The 13873-nt window shown below is 42.7% G+C and overlaps 1 pseudogene; it reads left to right on the top strand.

The window, feature by feature from the left end:
- The first annotated feature begins 3914 nt into the window (after positions 1-3914).
- On the top strand, positions 3915-5526 carry LOC113932622 (annotated as a pseudogene).
- The last annotated feature ends 8347 nt before the right edge of the window (positions 5527-13873 follow it).

Raw genomic sequence — 13873 nt, forward strand, 5'->3', positions numbered from 1 at the left:
AAGAAAATAAAGTCGGGGCAAAGGTAGAGCCTCTGTGGGTGTGTTTCTGGATAGGGTGGCTGGGGAGGGCCCCACTTGGAAAAGCAAGCTGAGAATAAATGGGAAGGAGAGGCACAGGTTGTCTTGCAGTAGGCATCTGTAACTGGTAGCTTATCAACACATTTTACTTTTAAGTATTTGAATGACTCAAGAATACAAGAACAGGATTTTTTGGGGGGGGACTGTAAAAAAATTTTTTTAAGTAATCTCTGTGCCCAGTGTGGGACTCGAACCAACAAACCCAAAGGTCAAGAGTTGCATGCTCTACCAACTGAGCCAGCCAGGTACCCCAATACAGAAACAGGATTGGCCAAAAAGCTTTAAATGTAACTTCAAAAATTTTTATGCTTTTGGTTTAAGTTTATCATGGAGGGAGTCACTTTGTTCCTATCAAATTGAGAGGTGGTAGTTGCTTTATCTTAGTTCATAGAGAGACACAATGATCTTTAACAACAAATTTGATCTGGAATCTGACTTTTGCCACTTTTAAGAATTTCTTCCCTTGTATATACGGAAACTAACTTGATGGATAGTGTGGGAAATCTTGCTTGCCTAGAGAGCAATATAGTCAGAAAATGTTAAAACTATGGGGGATCTCAGGGAACATTTAGTTTACTCCCCACCCTTTTACAGCAGAAGAAACCGAAGGATTGACTTATGTGAGGACTAGTGATAATTCAATGGCGGATTAGATCTCCATCTTTCTGCTTGAAGTTCGCCGATCTCTCCATTAGACTCCTTGGTCTCCTGAAGTGAAGATGAGGAAATAATATTTTCATTACAGACCTCTCAGTGCCCACCATGAAGGCTCAGCTGTGGTTTTATTTCCCTCTGGGTCCATCATGCCCAGAAGAGGAGGAGTTAGGAATGGAGTTAGAGGGAATTATGACACATGACTTGTGAATTCACTCCCCATCCTCTGAAATTTCGTGCCTGAGGTCGGCTTCTTCAAACAAGCCAAGGAGTAGCAAAGTCCATTCTAATTAGCTCCCTGTGCATGATATTTTCTGAGTTATCTCATTGGTAGCTTCTGATGGCCACAAAAAGAAAACAAACACAGTGACTGACAGAAGAAAAGGAATTCTGTTATTCAGATTATGAATGTGTACAGGGCGGTCTGGATGGGACCTTGGAAAGTTCTGCTGATTCCTACAGTATTTATTTTTTGATGGCATGTCATTACAGATCATCTTACAAAATATAAATTGAAAAAATACGGGTGGGTTGAAGTCAGGGGTGTCATTAAGTGCCCAAGCTATTTCCCCCAAATGGTTTGCGTGTTCATAACTACTGCCAAATACAATCCCGTATATTTTGCTATCTCTATTTTTTATGACATAGTTTCAGTGACATATGACATACTTTTAAATCTCCATCCATTTCCTTATCTGGGATGATACTTTGAAAAGCTTAAAGAGCTATATGGACATGATCTGTTGGGTCCTAACAGATCTTTCCAGGAGGTGTTGGATAGGCTAAGGTTAGAATATTCCATGACCCACAGACCAATTCATGAGCAGATGATGCCAACAACAAGCAGGACTAAAACACTACGTCGGAGTCAAAAAGAGCATGTGCACAGGGCAATGGGAGTTAGAACACATGTGTGGGGGTGGGGATGGGGTTGTGTGGACAGTGTTTCACTACAGTGGTGCCTCTGCTTAAGGCCCGTGGGACAGCCCCTGTGGTTTATGTGTAGGGGGTGGAAGGGCTTTCTGGGTTTTCAAGCCATAATGTGCTAACATCTGCTCATGAAACCTTTCCAGATTCCTTTAGTGATAGGCTCACTCCTGTCTTTGAGCCACCAAAGCAGTTGTGTTTTTTCTATGATACCTAATAGGTCTATACTATCTTGTAGCATGATCACTTGTGTTGCAATCTTTATAGACTCCCAAATGCCTAGGACAGTGCTTTGCACATACCAAGTACTCAAGCAGCATTCATTGACTTGAAGAGATAAGCCCTAACTCAGAGCTTTCTGCAAGGCCCAGCACATAGACATTTCTTAACTATGAAATATTATTATTATTACTATAAAGATTTGTTGAATTAAAACAATGAATCAGAATTTAAATACTTGTTCTGCCAACTGGTCTTTTGGCTTGTAACAGTTATAAGAATTTAGAATAAATTTTCATGATTAAAATATATATTTTTTAAGATTTTATTTATTTATTTACTTAAGGGGGAGAGAGCATGAGAGCAAGCAGGGAGAAGGAGAGGGTCAAGCAGACTCCACAGTGAGTGCAGAGCCCGATGCAGGGCTCGATCTCAGGACCTCAGCAGAAATCAAAAGTAGGACACTTAACCGACTGAGCCCCCCAGGCGCCCCTAAAATATAATGGTTTTAATATCCAGAGAAAACTGTCTTTTAAAATATTTCTTGTTCTCTGATGACTGACATTGAGCTAAGGACCAAAGCTGGATTGATTTGAAACAAACACCTTAGACTTTAAATATTTTGAGTCCACAGAGGCCATATTTGGATCACAAAATGATTAAGAATAATTAAAACCAACTTGCATTTATCACTCGAGACTTATAGAGAAAGATCCTTGAAAAACTCAAGAATGTTCACAGAAATGAGATGATGAGATTTTTTTAAAGGCTAAGAGTTGCCCAATATGCACGCGTTTGAAACCGTACATAAATGGCAGATGGTGAGGATGAGAGAAAGACAACAGGGATTTACTGGAGCCTAACATCCTCCTAGACACCGGACCTATTATCTATGACAATATCCCTAACCACGGACTAATTCCAATAACAAAAGCCCCTTCTTTCATGGTGTGGACACTATAAACTCAGAGTTTTCAAGGATTCCCATCAACAAGGAAGGAAATGAGTTTTTACCATTTTGTTGTCTTTGTTGGTGTGACTTACGAAATGAGTTTCCCAAATATAGGAATGAATTATGATGATATATACAGTGGTGTGTACTACCTGAAATTCATATTACCTTATGATTAAAACATTTTTTTTTTTTACTCTTTCGAAAAAGATTTATTGATTTGAGAGAGAGAGAGAGAGAGAGAGAGAGCAGGGGTGAGTAGGGGGAGGGGCAGAGGGAGAGGGAAAGAGAGAATCTCTAGCAGACTCCCCGTTGAACAGGGAGACAAGGTGGGACTCATCCCCTCACCATGAGATCATGATCTGAGCTGAAATCAAGAGCTCCACCTGCTTAACTGACTGAGCCACCCAGGCACCCCTTAAATATTTTTAATGTGTTTATTCTTTCATCATAGCTAGATGTTAAACCTGATAAAGGCAGGAATTGTGCTTATTATTCTTGTGTATCCCTGAGTATGTTATCATTGATGATTATCAATTTTAAGTTTACTTTTTGTTTTTCAAAGATTTATTTATTTTAGAGAGAGAGAGAGCGAGGGAGGGGCAGAGGGAGAGGGAGGGAGAGAATCTCAAGCAGACTCCCTGCTGAGCTCAAGCAGACTCCCTGCTGAGCGCAAGCAGGACTTGATCTCACAAGGGTGAAATCATGACCTGAGCAGAAATCAAGAGTGGTGACTTAATGGAGGCTTAACCGACTGAGCCACTCAGGCATGCCTATAAGTTTACTTTGATTTAAGAATGTGATGTAACATTTAGGCCAGTCTGGTTTAGTAAAAAGCAAGGGAACGATCTGGCAATTATTTTTATGAAGGCGAACTGTCAGTCTATTTGGAATACTTTACTCCAATTATTAGGCATTGACTTTCAGGTATTTGGAGGATCTATTTTGAAAATTCTTATTTTCCTGAGATTAAAATCTATGCTGTACATATACTAAAGAGAGTGAACGGCTCACCTAGAAGCAGCTTCTTGGCTCCTTCTCCAATCTCTGTTTCAGCCTACCTGCCTCCACTCCAGCCTCCACCATGTCCATCAGGGTGACCCAGAAGTCCTACAAGGTGTCCACCTCTGGTCCCCGGGCCTTCAGCAGCAGCTTGTACCTGAGCGCACCTGGCGCGCATCAGCTCCCGGGCCTTCTCCCAGGTGGGCAGCCGCAGCAGCTTCCGTGGAGGCCTGGGCCCCATGAAGACAGCCGGGGACTACGCCGGGGTAGGGGGTACAGGGAGCACGGCAGACGTCTCGGTGAACCAGAGCCTGCTGAGGCCCCTTAAGGTGGAGGTGGACCCCTACATCCAGGCTGTGCGCACACAGGAGAAGGAGCAGTTCAAGACCCTCAACGGCAAGTCCGCCTCCTTTATCGACAAGGTGCGTACCCTGGAGCAGCAGAACGAGATTCTGGAGACGAAATGGAGGCTCCCGCGGTAGCGGAAAACGGCTCGGAGTAATGTGGACAACATGTTCGAGAGCTCCATCAGCTTCGGGCGGCCGCTGGACACACTGGCCCAGGATAGGGGCTGAAGCCGGAGGTGGAGCTCGTCCACACGCAAGAGTAAGTAGGAGGAAGAGATCGAAGAGCGTGCAGAGATGGAGAACGCCTCGGTCCTCCTCAAGAAGGCGGCGCTTGAGGCTTACATGAATGTGGCAGAGCCGGAGTCCGCCCGGAGGGGATGACGGGCCCCATGGGCTTCCTCGGGCCGCTGGGCGAAGAGCGGAGCCGGGAGGGGCAGCCACACATCTGCGCCTCGCGCTGCTCTCGGTGGACAGCCGCTGCTCCCTGGACCAGGTGGCTCCACCGCCGAGCTCAAGGCCCAGTAGAAGGAGATCGCTAACCGCAGCCAGGCCACCGCCGAGACCGAGACCGAGACCACGGCCAGATCACGCATGACAGCTGGTGGCACTGGCTGGGAAGCACGGGATGACCTCCGTCGCCTGAAGACAGAGACTTGTGAGACGAATCGAACACTGGCCGACTCCACGCTGAGCTCGATGGCCTCAACGGCCACGGGGCTTCCCTGGAGGCTGCCCTCGCTGATACTGGGCAGCGTAGGGAGCTGGCCAGTAAGGACGCTGACGCCAAGCTGACTGCGCGGGAGGTTGCGCCGCAGCGAGCCGAGCGGGACCTGGCGCGACAGCTGCGCGAGTCGCAGGAGCCCCTGAACGTCACGCTGGCCCTGGACATGGAGATCGCCACCTACCGGAAGCTACTGGAGGGCGGGGAGAGCCGGCTGGAGTCCGGGATGCAAACGCTGAGTCTCCATACCAAGATTGCCAGTGGCTACTCAGGGGGGCCAAGCTCCGCCCACTGGGGGTGGGGGTGCTAAGGAGCCTGAGCCTCAACTACAGCCTGAGCTCTTTCCAGTCCAGCTTCGGCTGTGGCTGGCCTCCAGTTCCTTCAGCTGAGTCAACTCCTCCAAGGCTGTTGTTGTGAAGAAGATGGAGAGGAAGCTGGTGTTGGAGTCATCTGTGGTTGCTCCCAGCCTCCCCACTCCTGTGGCTGCCACAGAGTCTCTGGGGGAAGGAGCTGTGCAGGGCAGCGTCAGAAACAGGAGACCCACCTGGAGGCTCAGCTCCATTCCTCAGTCCACCCTTGGGGGGACCCTACAGCCCTGGGTACCTCCTGCCCTTGCCCCCAACTAAAAGCCAGTTCACTTGTCTGTTCCCAAATAAAGCCTCAGCTGGCTCTGCCAATCACTCCCCCACCCCCCCATAAAAAGAGTAGCCATATTTACAACACATATAAATAACCATGTTTAGCCCAGAATATATAGAGAATTTCAATGAATGAATACGAGAGAGATTAACAACCGGAGTAGAAAAATGGCAAAAAATGTGAGCAGTCATTTTGGGAAAAGAAAACCACAAGGAAGATACCACTTTATTTTCACCACACTAAACTTAGAAAAATTATCTAATACTTGCATAGGAAGGCCTTGTTTTACATGCTTTATAAGCAGTAGCTTATTGAATTCTCCCCACAGTCCTATAAAGTATGTTTTATAACTATTTCTATTTTAACAGATGAGGACATGGAGGCATGGAGTGGTTAAGTAACATTTGTAAGGTTACACAGCATTTAGAAGTGTACAGTGTGGGAGCTGGGCCTGATACAGGGTTGGAGATCTGCAGCATATTCAGATGGCAGGTTGGGGAAGGAAGCACTGAAGACTGAGTGTGGGTTTTTTTATGAACAGGCCTGGCAGTGCTGTTCATCACTTTAGTCCACATTCCACCGTGAGAGGTCTGTGACATGACCTTCCTAACACCCACAGCTTCATTCTCAGGTTTTAGGGAAATTTTATGGGGAACTTGGGTTTTTATGATGGCTGAAGAAAATGTGCTGTCAGTGAAAAGGCTTGCTTTGGAGGTCAGAAGTAGCTGTTTGCTCTGCTTTTCTGTGCATCCTCAAAGGAAGTGCCCCTGCAAGACTCTCCCAACAAGTACTTGCTTAACAGTTGCTTAAAACTGGCAGCGTGACTTAGACCTAACCACCATTCTCCAGCCCAGATTTGGAGAAATGGGAAAATGCTCTCTCTCTCTACCATATTCTAATAGGAATATAAATGCTGGGTCTTATTCCCATTGGGAAATATCCAAAGTTATTGTGACAGTACTGTATTTTGAGCAATGTTGGCTATTTGTTTTTTGGAGCACAAAGCAAGCAATAAATCTGTCACCCTGAAAAATCAGGTTGTGACCTAGAAGAAAGAGCAAATTGTGACTTTAGGTAAAAAAGAGTGACCTACCAGGGGGAATAATTTATCATGATAACAAAATTGCTGGTGCTCTCCTGACCGACCAGGAAGAAGGGCTGCAGTAAGCAAATTCAGGAGATGCAAGCGTCCGAATATTTTTAACTGATCAATATTTCCAGAGTTCACAAGCAGCCAAAAAACTGTCATGGTTCAAAGTAAGTACATTGCTCACCTGATCTGTAAAAGGAGAAACTGAGAGCTTTAATTATTCTCTTTAAAAACAGTCACCACTCAACAACTGGCATTCTTTGTAAAATGAAAATAGATATTCTCCTGGGGATTTAGGTGAGAACTCTTGATTTTGGGGGGGGGGCAGGAGATTATGTTACCTGGAAATGCTTAAGGAAATTGACTACTGGGGATTAATGTCCTTCACCCACTCTCATGTTCATGCTGGAGAGGAAACCAAGTGAATCATATCATCTATGAAATTACCGATAAAATAAAAACTTAGGCAAAGTTGGAGGTTACTTAAGACAATAGTGCTGTCTTTCCACTTACTTTGGGTATCTTCCGTTTGCCCCTTCAGATCACTCTACTTGCTACTCCACCCTGCGCTATGTCTGAGAGACAGTTTCAAAGGGTTCTCTGCCCCCGGTTGTTGGTTGGGTTCAGTCAATGGGCGGCACCTGGCGGAGAGTAGAGGGAAGAGGAGACTGGGGTATTATTGCTCCGTACCCCCCCCTGCGCGGTGCCTTCAGGCTGGCTGTGTCCCTCTTCTGAAAGTCACAGTTGCTCTAAGGTGACATTTTCTGCACAGCCTTTTCTGTCTCTAGATTCCAGTAACCTCCTCCTTCCCTCGACACTTCTATTCCAGGGGTGATAAATGCACCCCACCAATACTACCTCAGGGTATGTGCTGCACTATATTTGTGGTTTCCATGGGCCCTGCTCACACCTTTGTATATTAAGCTTTCCTAAATTAGAGTGGGCTGTTTCCTGCGTGGTCTCTGACTGATATAACGCTTGAGTAGCACATTCCATAGACCTCAACATCATCATGGCTCTCTAGGAGCTCTGGATAACTAAGGCACTTCCACACAGCCCTTAAGCAGGGATGGCAAATGATACCAGTCATTGGATGAAGAATGGTAAGTTTACATTATGTGGCTCAATATTGGTAGCAACATGATATGCTCAAGCTTTGTATACGATAAAACTATGATTTTTTTCTCTAGATTTTGCTGACAAGTACAGATATGATAAATCCAGCTTTATGTCATCATCACTCCTCAATGAATTTGAAGGTTAGATAAAGCATTCAGTTCCTGAGCATTAACACCCATTATCTTCAGCCCCTGTTGCCACATGGCACAACTTATTTTCACTTCACCAGCTTACAAATTCAGCTGTCCTCCCAACAAACTTGGCAAGCTCATCCCATTTCTCAGAAGAGATTTAACAGCAGTGAGTTCATGTACTACAAAGACTTCATTACTTTTATTAGCTTCCCATGCTCCTTGCTTACTGGTGCACTGAGAGGTAAGTATGGAATAATCCATAGTTGTCAGAAATATAAATGTGCTCTAGCATAGTGCAGCTTTAATTCTTATTTTATTTTCTCATTTAGGACATTTTGGAAGGGATTAGACAGAGTTTCTTCTGTAGGGGAACCTGCTGCAGAGTGGTGTTGGTTTATGTCCAACATATGAGTAAAGCAGGAATATCCAATTTTCATGGGCCTATGGCACCTGATAAAAATGCATCCATAAGGCCAAGTGCTGATTCTTGCTGCTTTTCAGGCTCAGGCAAATTTTTTGGTAGAAAAGAATTTATTCACTACTTCATGTAATCAAATATTCTTGATCTTACACATGTTAAATATGTTTGTGCACCTTTCTTTAATTATAACACGTATATATGCATAAATCATGCCCCAAATATCTTTTTATTTTAAAATTTTTTCAAATTCTGTTTTCTTTATTATTTATTTATTTATTTTAAGAAGAGACCATGCATGTGCATGCATGTGGGGGGACAGGCAGAGGAGGAGGGAGAGGGGCAAGCAGACTCCACGCTGAGCAGGAGCCCATCTTGGGGCTTGATCTCACAGCCCTGTGCCAAAACCAAGAGTCGGGCACTCAACTGAGGGAACCACCCAGGGACCCTTACATATCTTTTTTAAAAAACACGACAACCAAAACTGTTGGAGAATATTTTGTAAAATATTTGGTTGCTTATTAAATCTATATTAATTTAATTGTAGTTAGTTATAATATAAGCGTATACGTACTAACAGAATAAGAAAGGGGAGAAATAAGTAGCATTTGTCCAATGAAGATTAATATTGATAAAGCAGAATACCCAACACTAATTGCACAAAATCTTTCAATTGTCTTAGATTTTAGTATTATTTATATAAAAGAAAAAAGAAGGGTGCTTTGGTGGCTCACTTCATTAAGTGGCTGAGTCTTGATTTTTGGCTTAGGTCCTGATCTCAGGGCCATGAGACTGAGCCCCACACTGGGCACCATGCTGGGTGTGGAGCTTGCTTAAGACTCTCTTTTCCTGCCATGAAATAAAGGCTAGAAATTGTATTGACTTCAGGTCTAAGATAGCAAGTATATAAATAATGTGATAATTTATGGAATATCTTTCTTATTCAATCTATTTGTCTCTGGGATTTCTCTTACAAGATAAAGGAGGATTATGTGGAAGCAGACATTTTTTTGAATGAAAAATAAAGACAGAATCTCTTCTGTCACATAAAAAAAAGAATAAAATGTATATTTGTGTCAGGCACTGAAGTAAGAACTTTACACACATTACTTAATTTCATTTTGATATTTAAATTACATTTACTGCTTGTTTTTATTTCTTACAAACCATAATATTATATGGACTCTATTAGAGGACTAATATAGACTGCTTGCTACATAAATCACCTATATATTTTAAACTATTATGTATTTTATACTTCCTGACAAAGATTTTGGAGTACTGAATTTGATAATATTAAGAACCTTTAAAAATTTAGCAAACTCAAAAGGGAAGAAAGCAGGGAAAGATTGTTCACCTCCCTTGATAATCCTTCTTCTGTTTCACAGTCTAATTTCTTACAAGAATTGCCTATGTCGTGGTTGCCTCTTTTTTATTTTTTTAATTTTTTAAAAAGATTTTATTTATTTATTTGACAGAGAGAGAGAGAGACAGCGAGAGAGAGAGCACAAGCAGGGGGAGTGGGAGAGGGAGAAGCAGGCTTCCCACTGAGCAGGGAGCCTGATATGGGGCTTGATCCCAGGACTCTGGGATCATGACACTATCCGAAGGCAGTCGCTTAATGACTGAGCCACCCAGGCGCCCAGTGGTTGTCTCTTATCTGCAGTTTCGCTATCTGTGGTTTTGTTTTCCCTGCTGCGCACCGTGGTCCGGAAGCAGATGATGCTCCTTCTGACGAATCATCAGAAATTCAACCGTAGCCTAGCATAGGGCTTGCGTCATTCACCCCACTTCATCCCATTACATAGGCCTTTCATCATCTCACATCGGGTGAGTATGGTGTAATATCTTGAAAGAAAGAGAGAGGTCACATTCCCATAACTTTTATTACAATATATTGGTACAATTGTCCTATTTTATTATTAGTTATTATTGTTAATCTCTTACTGTGCCTAATTTATAAATTAAATCTCATTATAGGTATATATGTATAGAAAAAAAGCATAGGACATAGAAGGTTCAGGGCTCTCCTTGGTTTCAAGCATCCACGGCGGGTCTTGGAAGGTATCCCCCGTGGATAAGGAGGGAGGACTGTCCTCGATGTCTTCATTTCCTCATGTCTCAATGCCTTTAGCAACTCTTGTTCAGGATACCACCTTGTCAGGTCCTTGTTTTACTTGACTTCTCCACAGAGTTGGACATGCTAACCACTACTTCTTAAAGTTCTCTCTTCTGCTGGCCTTGGTGACTTTACTCCCTCTGTTTTCTCCTTCCACAGCCCTCATTCTTTCACAAATCTTTGTCCTCCAGCTGGCCATCTATCTTGGGAGTTTTTTTTTTTTTTTTTTTTGAGAGGGAGACTGCGGGTGCCAGTGAGCGGGGTTGGGGGTGGTGGGGGTAAATGGGAGGTAGGGGTGTGGGGGTTGTTGGGGGGAGGGATGAGAGAGAGGGAGAGGGAGAGAGAATCTTAAGCAGGCTTCCTGCCCTGTGCAATGCCCATTCTGGGGCTCCATATCACGGCCCTGAGATCATGACCTGAGCCGAAATTGAGAGTCAGATGCTCAACCAACTGAGCCACTCAGGCTCTCCAATCTTGGGAGCTTCTAAAGGCTAAGTCTTAGGGATACTCACCTTACTTACTTCTCTGTTCTGAGGGCCCTTCCCACATCTTCAAATATCCATGTTCCTAACTTCAGTTATCTGTTAAATGCTGATGAGATCCAAGTTTCTCTCTTTAGCTCGAACCTCTACTCCATATTTAACCACTTACTTCACTTCTTTTTTTTTAAAGATTTTTGTTTTTTATTTATTTGTCAGAGAGAGAGAGAGAGGGGGAGAAAGCACAAGCAGAGGGCACAGCAAGCAGAGGGAGAAGCAAGCAGAGGGAGAAGCAGGCTCCCCGCCAAGCCAGGAGCCTGATGCGGGACTTGATCCCAGCACTCTGGGATCATGATTTGAGCTGAAGGCAGACGCTTAACTGTCTGAGCCACCCAAGCGTCCATTGCTTACTTCACTTCTATATGAATGTTTTAAAGGCAGTTCAGCCTTAATATGTTTAATGTTTAAGATAAAACTCATAATCTATGTCTTCCCTACCTGGTTCTCTGATTTTTCCTATTTTAGTGAATGTCATTATCACATTCTGGCATAATAGATAATTATCTTTCCTTCACTTCCTTAATCCTACCCATCATCAAACTTCAGAGTGTGTGTGTGTGTGTGTGTGTGTGTGTGTGTGTGTGTGTGTGTGTTTAATCATTAAATTATCTTTGAATCCATTCACTTGTCAATATTTTTATTACCACCACTCTGGACCAAATTCCTAGTGCTTCCTGCCTGTGTCCATACCGTAACTCACTAAATCAAATGTTTGAATCAGTTACCTCATTTATATTCAGAAGGTTTTTACAAAACACAAATACTATCGTGTCACCCACCAGATTAAAATCCTTCACTTTCTTTATTCTTAGGATAAACATCAAATGTCTTCCTCAGGGTTTATAAGGCCTTGTAACTTCTGGCTCCTGCTTTCCTTTTCAGTTCATTTTGAGCCAGTCTCTCATTTGTTTGCTGTGTTCTTGCTGCTTTGGCCTTATTTCAGTCTCTCAAATACACCACATTCTCTCCCACCACAGGACCTTTGCACATGAAGTTTCCTCTTACTGGAATGCTCTCTTGTGCTTATTTACTTGCTCCGTCACTAAACTTTAAGTGCCATGAGAATAGGGGTCTTGCTCATTTCTGCTTTCTTTTTTCTGCTTTCTATTTAATCCGCAGATATGTAGTTCTGGCATATAGAAGAAGCTCAATAAATATTTGCTCTGAAAACATATATAGGTAATAGCTATTACCATATTTAATTTTTCATTTACCTTTTCATTATGTATCAAAATATAAAAATTTTGTGCCAAAGTTAATATTTTTGCTTTTTAAACATATACTGATGTTTAAAAATTTTACATAGATCTATCAGTCATTCTGTTATGGCTTCTTTTATTGATAACATGCTTGAAAAGTCTTTTCTTAATAGAAGATAATATGAATTATTATCTAGTTTTTAATAATATAGCTCTTTCTTTAAACAAAATGTTAAGTTTTTAACCAGATGGAGTGTATTTGAGGGCAAGATGTCAGGTAGTGAGGTTTTTGTTTTCCATATAGTAGCCACTTGTCCCAGCAGACTACAATGAATGCTCCATTTCTTTCTTAAAATGCCCACTTTTATTTTGTATCTTATATATTTTCAGACTTTTTTGATATTTAATTTTGGTCCATTGATCTGTCATTTTGGTGACACATTATTTTAAGAATGATGACTTTAGGGGCACCTGAGTGGCTCAGTTGGTTAAGCGACTGCCTTCTGCTCAGGTCATGATCCCAAGGTCCTGGGATTGAGCCCCACATTGGGCTCCCTGCTCAGCAGGGGAATCTGCTTCTCCCTCTCCCCCTGCTCGTGCTCTCTCACTCACTCTCTCTTTCAAATAAATAAATAAAATCTTAAAAAAAAAGAATGATGACTTTGTAAAACATTTTAATATATGGTTGCATTAGTTATCTACTGTTTTCATTATGCTATCCAACAACCATCCACAATGCAATGACTTGAAACATTCCTTCTTAGTAGGGCTACAGAAGATAGTTAAGCCTTAATACCCTAAGGCATTTATTAACGAATTAACTAGGCACCATTTGGGAGAATTGAGAAAATAGTCACTCAAATATTTTTTCTATAGGGCTTAATTTTCTAATGTAAACCCCACCAAGAAAATACAGCTTAAAAACACTAAACGTTTATTTAGCTCATGCATCTGCAGCTTGTAATTTAGGCTGGGCTAAGCTGGGTAGTTTTTCTGGCTTTAGTTGGGCTCATTCTTAAGTCTGGTGGTCTGTTGGCTGTGGACTAAGGAGATGCATGAAATTGGGCCACATATCTTTTGACCACCAGCAGGTTAGCCCAGACATGTTCCATGGTGAGGTGCAGAGGGCAGACAAGAAGCAATGCAAAAGCACTTTTTCAAATCTCTGCTTGAGGCAAGTTTGCTAACATCTCATTGGCCAAAAGAAGTCACACAACTGATGTCACACCTGAGGTGCAGGGAAGTACACTCCACTTTTCCTAGAAGGAACTGCAGAGTCACATTGCAAAAAAGGTCATGCAGAGACTAGAGAAATGGAGTCCATTAATGTAGCTCATGTACCACCATGATAATCTTCCATTATTCTTTTTTTTTTAAAGATTTTGTTTATTTATTTGATAGAGAGAGACACAGCGAGAGAGGGAACACAAACAGGGGGAGTGGGAGAGGGAGAAGCAGGCTTCCCGCCGAACAGGGAGCCCAATTCGGGGCTCAGTCCCAGGACCCTGGGATCATGACCTGAGCCCAAGGCAGACGCTTAACAACTGAGTCACCCAGGCCCCCCCCATTATTCTTCTTTAATACTTTTGACTGGCTCTTCCTGCAGACTTGTGATATTTTAGAACAATTTTTGTCAAGATAAAAAATACTCTTTGGGATATGCATGGAGAGAAGGCATAAGTTGGAAATTGAGGTAGATTTTTTTTTTTTAGGATG

This window comes from Zalophus californianus, chromosome 10, assembly GCF_009762305.2.
Source record: "Zalophus californianus isolate mZalCal1 chromosome 10, mZalCal1.pri.v2, whole genome shotgun sequence".
Taxonomy (NCBI): domain Eukaryota; kingdom Metazoa; phylum Chordata; class Mammalia; order Carnivora; family Otariidae; genus Zalophus; species Zalophus californianus.